Source organism: Nelusetta ayraudi, unplaced genomic scaffold (genome assembly GCF_046127955.1).
Source record: "Nelusetta ayraudi isolate G7.1 ecotype Tasmania unplaced genomic scaffold, CSIRO-AGI_Nayr_v1 ptg000017l, whole genome shotgun sequence".
Lineage (NCBI taxonomy): Eukaryota > Metazoa > Chordata > Actinopteri > Tetraodontiformes > Monacanthidae > Nelusetta > Nelusetta ayraudi.
Genome location: NW_027466067.1, coordinates 3112320 through 3121493, shown reverse-complemented (window position 1 = coordinate 3121493; position 9174 = coordinate 3112320).

Sequence of the window (9174 nt, the reverse complement as noted above, 5' to 3'; positions counted from 1 at the left end):
TCTAAAAAGAACATAATTCAGTCGGGGCGGGGAGGAGCCTCCCAAAACCATACGTTAGAAAAACTTAGCTGTTGCTGTCCTGAACATCAGTTCCACATAAGCAGAGAAAATACATCACTGAGGTGGCAAAGTCATTTGTGCGCTCTTGGCCGCCAGGTGGTTGCTGTTAATCTCTCAGGTTTTGATCTACGTTTGTCCTTTGTGTCCTGCTGGGATTCCTTTACGATTGCTGTGCTTTTCTGTGCATAGCAATTAGCTGCACAGTACATCTTGCGGTGACACAGGAAAAACTCTGGCCAATCAACTAATTGTTAGTTATTCATTTTTAATAATTAATGAATTTATGTATTTATTTTGCTTGCAACTTTTGCAAAGATATTAAAGTGTCATAGTGGAACTCTTCGTAGCTCCACTTCAGTCTGACTTTTGTTTTATAGGTCTAGTCGAGTCTCCAGCCAAAACGCTCAAAAAGAAGTGTTTTCAATTATTTTATTCTAGTCAAGGTGCAACATTAAACCCAACCGCATGTGTTTGGGGGTTGGGGGAATGACTTACAGGAGGTACCCTTTCATTTCCAGTTCATAGGAGGAAATCTGGATTCCCACAGCAGATCTATCGCTGCCTTGGTAGGGAACAGTGGTGAATGAAAGTGGTTTGGGGGAAAGAAAAAAAAATCACATCCTTAACGGTGTGAAAATTTGTCACAAATTGGAATAAAATTTGCAGAAATGTGACGCTGGGAGGGCGGAAAGCAATGAAAAGTGTGAAAAAGGAAAGGTCAGTAAGTATGTGCCGGCGCCGTGGCTTGTGACCTCCCGTGACTCCGTCACCACAGGGATGCACATGCACCAAAAACTGCTCCCATGCTACGTTTCTCTGTAACGTGAGTGTGATTGTATTGTGAGCAATAACACGACACTTTGTACAGGAAAGGGTTGACAGTTTAATTAAATTTAAGCGGAAAACCCTTAATTTAATATTTATTTAAAGATAATTCACAAACAGCCAAGGTCATTTGCATGACGCCAAGTTCAGAAACTCTGATCACATCTTCAAGGTCCCTACAGGGATACTGAGCAAACAACCTGCGCTCAACCCTGGTAATAAGATAGGTTTGCACACTGGCGTCATTTAATAGCAGCACTCAGACTCTTTTGTAGTTTAACTGTGCTTATAACACGCATATTTGCTCTGTGGCATTTTGTTCGGCCGAGGCAGGAGGCCGAGAGGTCAGTCGGGTGGGGGGGGGGGAATAAGAAGGTGTGATGAAAAAAGGTGCGATGTTAACGAGTCAATCTGGGAGCAGACTGAGCCAATAAGTGGCTGCTCTGCAGGGTGGTTTTCTGGCCCTGACCTCTCTGACTACAATATAATATAGAACACCTCTTAGCACGGACACTCGGCAGGAGTCCTGCCGACATTTGCGGTGATTTACAGCACATGTCCCAGAAGAAGAAAAGAGCCCCTATCCGATCAAACTCCTGCTCCAGTCGTTCATCGTGAAATGTGAGAGGAGTTCACGGCCGCACTTTGATCGCCGTCCTTTAATTAGATTAGCGTCTGAAGCTTCCTAACAACCAGATCGGGCACCACGGCCCAATGGTTTCCTGGCAGTCAGCAGTCTGCAGCCGGTTCGACTTCCCTGATCACCGCGGCCTGCATCACCACCTCTGCCGATCGCACCTTTCCGCAATCTGGAACAACAAAACCTCACAACCAGACGTCACGCAAAAGCCCCCCCCCGCCAGGTTTGATCGGATTATAAAAGTTGAACTTTGCATCACAAACCTGTCGGGTCGGCTTTTCTTGCACATGGTTCAGTGCGTTAGCGGACAACTTAAAAAAAAAAAAACGATGATAATAATGTGAAAGTTAAAGAGCTGAAATGATTCCTGCAAAAGCCCAAGAAACCACTTTCAAACTCAGACCAATTTTGCCAACACTGGAGACGGCAGAGAACAAGAGCTGCATGTCCCAGACAAAAATAACAACGCACGCCAAGAAATGACAAATCGGGTCAACAGGGATGCGTCAGTCGCTGTGATATAAAATTAGATATAATTGGGTTTTTTTTTGTTGACAGTTGAGTTTCTGGACCGTTAAGATGAGTATTATTTACACAGCTCGCCAATCCGGGTTTTGTTTTGTTTTCTTCTAGAATTTTCAGCTGTTTCTCATTGTTTCTCGAGGCGCCAGGAAAACAATGAGGATTAAGTTTGCATCTCAGACTGGGCGCAAGTAGCTGCACACGCACAAGAACAGAGAGACGTGACGACAACCCTTGAGTCAGCAAAACTCTTTCACCGGTCAAAGAGGGTTTTTGCAGCGGATCGCTCTGAGCAAAATGAGCCCCAAACCAGGCAGGTGGGTCCAACTCACTTCAGCAGCTATTTTCTATTGCACTCAGTGTATTTAAAAGTATTTTTGCTGACGGCAATGTGGTTGTTTTTAAACATATTGCATATTGCCTCTTTATCCGACATGTGAACGCAGTCTTGTGCAACTACCGCACTGGCAGGCCGGCCTGTGGCTTGTATTGTAGGTTTGAGACACAGGCACAGTTGTTTGTTCCTCTCTTTGTTGTTGTTGTTCCTCTTAGTCAGGAATTCTTGGAAAACAACTTGCTCTGAATTTATCGTGCAGTTCTGTGATCTGATGAGTGTGTCCATATTTGTCTGCGCCCCAGTCAGAAGCACGTTTGGTTACTTTTTCACTGCTAAAGAAAATAATGTAATTCAGCTAGGGGTCACATAGTGATGGAGCTTCTAATAACATTAGAATGCATTGAGGTTTTTATCCTTAGTAATCTGGGATATTTGCAAGTCAGCTCAATTATACTATACATATTTTAAATATCCTGTGAAAGTGGAGCTGAATGGACCCCTTGCGTGCAAACTTCTTTCCGCTCTTCCCTCTGCGTGTGGGTTGACTCCACGTGTCAGTCTGAAGGTCAAAGATGACACATGCAGAGCTCAGGGTGTGAAATGTCTTTCATGATTTCCACAACCTTCCTCAAACAGCCGGTGCTGTCAGAGTCGGATCTCCCTCCGTTTGATGGTTCTCCATGTGCTCGGCAGAGCCGACAATCCTACAAACACCACAATCCACAGCAATTTAGAGCCCGTTCCCTAATCAAGCTAAGGCTGAGGTTCATTGACTCCTCACTCCCGGCATCGGCCTGTTTCTTGCGTGCAGGTAGAAAAATCGGGAGAATCATACACCTGAAAAAGATATCAAGGGGCACTGCGCCTCAGGCTGAACTCATTAACACGCAGTCAGAACATTATGGCCTCCAGACCTGGAGTGTCAGAGAGATCTGCTGTGGTCTTGTGCCCCCGTCGGTAATCCTGTAATCTAAGTGCAGCGGAATTCTCCACTGTGTCACCCAGCGGAGTGAGGAGGCGACGTCCTGAGGCTCCTGATTATGGGGCGGCAGACATGTGTTAGTGATAAAAACGGGCAAACACACCTATCGCTGGTTGCCAAAATGAGACAGTCAAAGAAAGGACAGGGGTAAATCTCACACATGGTCCAGTTTAGTTACAACTTCCAACATCGGCCCGCCGCTCTGCAAACACGGTCAGTTCGTGCCAGTTGAATGCGTTGGGTTGCAAAAAAAAGTGACCGTTTACGTTCAAAAACAAAGATTGCAGGTGACTACGGCTGTGCAGACGTGTCATTTTTAGATGAGTCACGCAAGGTGACGTGGACCTGCCGGATCTTTCTGGATGGCTCTAGGCTGCAGCTATTGATTATTTCAGGCTCAGTCTTACACTTTCACGTCATTCGATGGTTATCACATGTATCAGCCTTGAGCTTCTTTGTGAAATGAGTCCAAGTACGAGCCCATGATGATGAGTGCGCAGCGGTAGCAGAAAAATCAGGGCAACAAAGGCTTCAAAGAACATTGAATTGAATAACCGTTCAATCAATTAAATCTATTAATCAGCTCTAGATGGAACAGAGCTACTGAACACCACCTAAGAACTGGGCATGTTTGAGAATCCGAGGGCCTGAATCACCAGAGGTTATAGAGAACAGCAAACATTTTGAGGGGAACAGAGCCCATGTTTGTCTAAATTACTGCTGTGGTGAAAAGTTTCCAATCCACAAATATCAGCTTGGTTGGCACACCAGCAGTGGTTGGTTGTATTTGCGGGACGGTTTAACAGCAGAGATCACCCAGAGTTCCCTTCAATCACGGCAGCAGTGGCTGCTGTGAGGCAATGATGTCAAGCGCGGCCGTGACCTTTAGTGTCAAGACAGAGCTGGTTATATTTACTGCGGTTCAGAGGATTACTGCACGGCTGCAGAACAACCAATGACTCGGACTTGGTCCCATCGACTTCAACCACCATTAGCGCTCACAGGCCCCCTATAGTGTGATCATTTCCTCAAGATTATTTATTCCTGAACAGACGTGATCTTTGTCCCACAAGTTTCCTTATATCAAAGCAAGGAAATGTAATATCTGAGTGCCAGCGCACGTCTGACATTGGAAGAGTTCCCTGTTTGAAGAAAAATCTGGAAGCCCACTCAAGTGTCCCGGCCACAGCTTTGGTGTTTCCCAACAGACGTGCCTCAGCTCCACTGAAGGTTGACGACATAAAAGTAACATCAGAGGTTTACGGTAATGACTGCCCAGTATCTATGAAAGCATACGACTTCATTTTTTGCTCAAGGCAAAGAATAATCGTCAGCCCTTGCACGCAGCTGTTGGCTTTTCTTCGTTTCATTAAACTAAATCTCTTGAAACTCAAAACTTGAACACATCCATCTTGTTTTATTGCCTTTCTGTCATCCATGTGTGGTCTGGCACTGCTCTATGAAATTATAAATTAAGTTCCAAACAATCTGATTGTTTTCAACAATAACTTCCAAAAGCTCCTTTCCAAACATTGAGCACAGTTTTGGATTGCAAATGTAACCTGTGTCACTGTAACTGTTAAAAAAAATCTTGTAACTAAGACCATAAAGCTCAGTTCAATCACAGGTTTTTGAAAAGAAAAGGGAGATTGGCAGCAGCAACTTAAAATAGACCCTCAACCCACACAAAACACACACACTTGATGAGAGACTGTTTACTTGCACACACAAAACAATTATGATTCCTCTCAAATAAAATTCAATGTGTTCCAATGATGTCTGGCGTGCAACTGTCTTTCCAATAACTAATGAGAAACCAAGATTCAATGAAATGCAATAACAGAATACCATCCATCCATCCATCCATCCATCCATCTTCTACACCCGCTTATTCCTATTCAGGGTCACGGGGGTCTGCTGGAGCCTATCCCAGCTGTCTCAGGGCAAAGGCAGGGTGACACCCTGGACAAGTCTCCAGTTCAAGGGCCACATAAGCCTCTGTTCCACTAAAATTAGCGGGATGTCACCATGTTTTTGGTCGCGGGACGTCGCGGAAGCAATCGGCATTGAGTTCCGTGTCCTAGCAAGAGTCTGGCGGTGGCCAGTGTTCTTAGTTGTTGGTCACTTTTGGCTGTAGTGGAACGATGACGTCGTTGCCGCCAGACTTGGAGCGGCGCGCAGCTCCGCGGCCGCTTCTCGCCGTGCAGCGATTGTTTCGGCGACTGGTTCATTTTGTGCCCGAGCAGCGGGCGAAACAGCCAGAGGACAATGAACAATTATCCAGCGCTGATGGAACGTGATGGAAAACCTTTGCATCGGTGCTTGATATACGCCACGACTGGCGCGATATTATGATTTAGCGCACGTTACGCTCAACGTCACCCCGTGCGGCAGGTAAAAAAAAAGGTGGTGTAGTCCCGGGTTTCCCGATTCCATCGCAAGCCGATTGATGCGGAGCCGATCGGAGCGGATTTTGACCCGGGTCGTCTGACCCGTTGTGTCGTGCAACAGCGCGGCTCGGTGAGTGGGGCAGTGGAATTGGGGCTTTAGAAAAAAAACAACCATTCACACTCACATGCACACCTACGGACAATTTAGAATATTCAATTGACCTCACATGCATGTTTTTGGACTGTGGGAGGAAGCCAGAGAACCCACGCAGACACAGGGAGAACATGCAAACTCCACACAGAAAGGTCCCAGGCCCGGGCCCCGGAATCGAACCCACGACCTTCTTGCTGTGAGGCGGCAGCGCCACCGTGTCACCCATAACAGAATACATTCACAATAAATGTATCCTTGCAGGACCGAATGTGAATTGTCTATTTTTGAGCTAAAAAAAAAAAAAAAATAGAATAACCGTCAGTCATATCCTGGCTGTTTTTTTGTTAAACAACATGCAACAAAACAAAAATCCAATTCCAAAAATAGCAAAGAAAATATACATTTTTCACCAAAATTGACAACAACTTCGTAATTTAGGTTAGCTGACTCACCAGGATATTCGAAGAAGAAAAAAACTTGTAACTTGTCGAGCTGCTAACGGCTCATACTCAGGTACAGGATGCGTTCAAGTTCATGGGAACTAATAAAACCAGCACGCTAAGGGATGCGGCATTTAAGACAGTGGGAAATTAGAAAACATAAAAAAAAATAATAATAATAAAAAATAACCAGGGTTACACAAAGAAAAATTGACACCCCATTATACTTCTTGTTTTGACATTCCAAGGACCCTCGGTTACGCCCATCATTAGTCCTCATATCTAAAGGCTTGTGTACTGCCAGAACGAGGTAAGCCTCCTGATTGGGCCGTCCTAGAAGAGATACATACACAACACATATTAAATCTTTGGCAATTGTAGCCTAAAATTCAAAAGAGTGGAACAAATTGTCCCCACCCCCCATGACTCCACAGTCATACAGTTGGGTTGCCAGTTTGAGAACATGAAACCAAATTCTGAAAATATAGACACAATATATACACGTTTAATCACAACACTTACACCATTTTTTGTTTTGGTTTTTCTTACTTTGCTACATGTGTGTGGCTAGCTCTACAGTTAGCCACATTGTTTCACCAAATTATGTACTAAATCAATCGTAAACTGAACATTCCTCAGTTTGGTCACTAAGTCCTCTGGTTTGTATCACATAACATGGGAACAGAGAAATAAGTAGCTGGAGCCTCGTTCCTGGCTGGAAATGTCCTGCAGAGAAGAAAACATACCAATCTGGGCGTTTGACTGACATATCATCTGTTCTAAACAGTCGCCGTCTTAAAAATCTCTCATATGTATCCTTTTACTACTGGCTTGAAGGACAGCGGGGCACATTGAGTAAAAACAAATATTCATCCAGTGAAAATAATTTAGGACCAGAATGAAAATGTCAAGACAAATTGGCTGTAGTGTCGCACAGGGAGAAGTCAGTACAACATCTCGGCTTAACCTTCTGCGATTGCATATTATGCCAATTATTTATTTCAAGACAGTGAATCTTATTATTATTTTCATTATTATCATTATTATTATTATTATTATTGTTACGGTTACTACATTGGTCCTTCAGATATTGTTTGCACCTGAGGATTCACAGACAGAAGTTGTGCTTCCGTTACAGTTTTTCCCAAAATAAAATCGATATTTCTAAAATTTCGACAAAGTACAATTACAATTTGCAGGCGTTTCTATTGAATGGAGTGATTGCGCATAAGCCTTAATTCTTGTAAAATCTCGTCCCGCGAGACCCCACTTTGAGGAGGATGGAGGTACAAAACATTTAGCAGCTTGTTCAGTTGTCACTACTGCTGTTGCCGCTGTTATCATCAGGAGACAAAAATATTCCGCAGCTAATGTCTTCTTATGTGCTTCACACCATTCAATGGAAACACCTGCCAATCGCAATTCTACTTTGTCAAAATATTAGAAATATCACTTTTATTTTGTGAAAAACTGTACTGGAAACGCAGCTTGTGCCTGGTGGAATCTTAACTCATTTGCTCTGGGGTGTTTTGGCTTAACTACCCTCCACTTCTACCAAAAGTGAGCTGTGGGCAACCTGTGTCTCTGTGTTTGTTTTTAAATTTTACATTGGTATCTCTCTTTGTTGAATTAGTAGGAACATTTTTTATCCTCTGTGAATATTCCACAGATCTCCTCCACGGATCTGCCCAATGCTTTAGCGATGGCTTAACTTGGTGAGCCATGTTAAGATGTTTTTTCCTTTGTGACGCATGATTCATTGTGCCCTGCCCAGTTTTAAACTTACCAAGTGGCCTGGAGTTGGCCTGAGTCAGGCTCCGTGTGTGAAACGACAATAAAACCATTGCATCTGTTTGTGAGAAACAGAGCAAATGAGGCGCATGGAGGAAAATCACAAAATTGCATTGTGATTCAAGCACTGAATGAAATCAAAGAAGCAAAAGAGGATGAAGGGACGTGGGAAAATATCATCAGCTTTTTACAAGTGGCTGGACATCGTTACTGAGTTCCAGGCTCAACACGGAGGTTATTTTTGCGTTGAGTATTGTACTGAAGCAAGCTTTAGCTTGTTTAACCTGTGCATTACTATTGGTAAGTGTCAGCAATGCAAAAGAGAATACGCAGATTTTTTTTTTTCTTTGATGTTCCAACACACATTTTGACTTTTGGCAGCCAGTGTTTTTTTGATTTTTGTTTCTTTTTTCTTTTCTTTTTCCCTGGGTTGACCTGAGCTGTGCGCACCTGAATAATCTCACGGCTCATCCAAGCATCTGCAAAATGAGACTCGCAGAGACCGAAGGGTTCATGCCTAAAGGTTCAGTTTGCCACACGAGTTGGACCTATGCGGTTAAAAACACAAAAGCAAAGTTTCAAACTTAAATGACGGCTAAAACAGAAGTGCAACAACAGCGAGGCCTCTGAGTCCGTCTCGGAGTCTACGGCGTCGACGGTCACTCTCATCTCCTGCTGCATGCAATGATTTGAGCGTGAGAGGAATAACAAAATCTGGATGTGTTTTACGGTCTTTTTTGAGGGAGGATAGATGTGCGTCACGGTGCGGGGGTGGGGGGGAGATCACTAGCGTCGCGTTGGGCAAGGCAAGAGTTATAAATGAGCATTATCTTGTTACTGGTCGTAAGACTGTTCTAAATTACATATCGGTATTTTCGGAGGTCGGCGGGGTTACGCAGCTTTGTGATTTTGAAGCAAAAACGAGACAGCGAGCACCTCTCATCTTCATCATCGCTTTTTATGCCAAAAGTGGAAGTGATTTCGAACCATCTGCGTTTCATTTTTTAGTGCAGAAAAAGGAATTAGCACGAGG